This window comes from Capra hircus, chromosome 21, assembly GCF_001704415.2.
Source record: "Capra hircus breed San Clemente chromosome 21, ASM170441v1, whole genome shotgun sequence".
Taxonomy (NCBI): Eukaryota; Metazoa; Chordata; class Mammalia; order Artiodactyla; family Bovidae; genus Capra; species Capra hircus.
The window spans coordinates 49,324,273-49,326,856 of record NC_030828.1 but is presented as its reverse complement, the minus strand read 5'-3'; the positions used below and the strand labels follow the sequence as shown (position 1 = coordinate 49,326,856).

Genomic DNA, 2,584 nt, shown 5'->3' with positions numbered 1-2,584 from the left:
TCCTGCTGGTGCTGCTGCTAAGTCACTTCTGTTGTGTCCGACTCTGTGCGACCCCATAGACGGCAGCCCACCAGGCTCCCCTGTCCCTGGGATTCTCCAGGCAAGAACACTGGAGTGGGTTGCCATTTCCTTCTGCAATGCATGAAAGTGAAAAGTGAAAATGAAGTTGCTCAGTTGTGTCAGACTCTTCGCGACCCCGTGGACTGCAGCCTACCAGGCTCCTCCATTCTTGGAATTTTCCAGGCAAGAGTACTGGAGTGGGGTGCCATTGCCTTCTCTATTCATTTCTAAAAAGCAACACTTCATAGTTTTCTCTCTCCAGTGGTTCCCTAACATACTAGTAGAAGGAAGGCAATGGAAAACCAAGAATAAAAATAGCTGAGCTCTCCACAGTTGGGCTTCCTGCCCACTTGCCATGTTTAAAGAAAAGAGGAGACACCATTCTGCAATAGAGGCTTCATAGACACCTGGGCTTCTCCAGTGACAGCCGGCATTTGATGCCCCATTTCTCTTGGTTCTTCCTGTTGCCAATGATCAACCTGGCGATGGTGGTGAAATGAGAGCAATTAACCTGTACATGAGGGAAGGCTTTCTTTAACAGTTGAAGAGTACTGTCTGGCACAGTTTCAAAGACTTGTAGTGTTTTTTTTATTTTTTAATTTTATTTTTTTACAATACTGTATTGGTTTTGCCATACATTGGCATGAATCCACCACAGGTGTACATGAATTCCCGACCCTTTCTCCAAATTCAAGTAAAGTTTCAGGTATTATATTAAAGCACCGACTGAGTGATAGGTGTTGCAGGTAGTTGAGTTGTTAAAATTCTGGAAAGCAGTCATTTTTCAGCATGACACTATCGTTTAAGTCTAGGTGGACAAGACTGGGACATCTTCCAACTAAGGTAGAGACATCTGGTGTCTGCAGATTCTTTCGATATGAAAATTCAGCTGGGTGATGGTCTTCAACATGTGTGCAACAACCACCTGTATGTGCTTTTTGGTTAAGTCATAGCACCAAGAGACGTTCAGCTCATCCAGTCTGGAAGAGCTGCTCAGGAGAGTCTTCAAGGCAGATTCAGAGAATCCAGAACATCCAGAAAGGTTTAGTCACAGTAAATCTGTGTTGTGAGCAAGATTATTGACAATGGGATCCGAAAGACAGAGGCCATCCAGCCTGAGATTCAGCAACTTGGAACAGGAGACAGAAGGCCATGCAGATAGATACATCGATCACAGAGTCTGACAGGTCCAGGTGCTGTAGAGGAAAAGGGCTGAAATGTTCATCTAATGGCTGGTCCATAAATGATCATGGACAGTGGAAGGGACCCCTCGGGACAGCAGCCGACCAACCACATCTGGGTAGAGGTTTCTTCCCACAAGGTCTCCAGTCTGCCAGAGACTCATCAAACCTGGAGTGTCTTTATTTCCAGCACCCCTGTGAACGGAAGGGCAGGGACTCCCATGTTCTCACAGTGAGAGTCGCTAGATGATACCGTCTCTTACAAACACTGGATTCTTCCAGGAGTTCAGGGAGGCACAGACAGGAAAAGATTCCTAAGAGCAGCAGGTCTGGAAGGGAGTCCCAAGACAGTCCAGAGCCACTGTCTTCAGATCGCTGTAGAAAGCAGGTGTGGCTCGTTCCAGCCTAATCCTGCAGAGCTCCTGGACGGGAATCTCTGTGACATAAATAGGAGATTCACAAGGTTTCAAGTACTTTATGTAAGAAGAAACGCCACCAACTTGGACTGAAAAGGACGAAGAGAGTAGAAAATGAAAGAAGGGTGTAGCCCATGTACCCTCTCATGCTCCAAATATTAATGGCAGGAAACAGACTGATAAAGCTGCCCAGCTACAAATACTTGATATTTTTGATGAAAAAATAGGACTCAGATGGGAGATGCTACAGCCTAGAGAGTAGAATGATGAAACACAGCATTATCCCCAGCTCTTGAAATCTAATGGCGTTTGGCAGGCTGAGTTTCAAAAGTTTTGGGGACTGGTGAATACTTTTTTTCTTTCCATTTTATCCATTTATGAACTACATATATGAAAATATTAACCTATTCCTATCTCACCATGTATTATGGGAGCAGATAATTTGTTCTTTAGTTTCACAAGCCCATAGATGGAGAGAAACTATACCAGGAAGAGATTATCAGAGTCTAAAATATATCTAATTCAGATAACACAGATGATGATACATAGAATTTTTACTTTATGAGACAGAGATAAGACTTTGGCCTTTAAGTTGATGCTGTAATGCATTAAGACTTTTGAGGATATTGGGATGTGTTGTATATATATTTTTATATGGGAAGAATGTGAATCTTTTGGAGCCAGAAGGTAGACCATAGAAGGTAGAATAATATTCCCCCAAGATATCCATGTTCTAATGCCTGGAGCTTGTGAATATGTTAATTTATACAGCAAGAGAGACTACAGATGTGATTAAGAATATGGAATCTGAGATGGAGAAATTATACTGTTAAAAAATATATATATATATACACATATATATATGTATATAAAGGAAGGTTATAGTCCATGGGGTTGCAAAGAGTTAGACATGACTGAGCAACTACA

At 42.5% G+C, this 2,584-nt stretch overlaps 1 pseudogene; it reads right to left on the bottom strand.

The window, feature by feature from the left end:
• On the bottom strand, window positions 458–1,301 carry LOC102189167 (annotated as a pseudogene).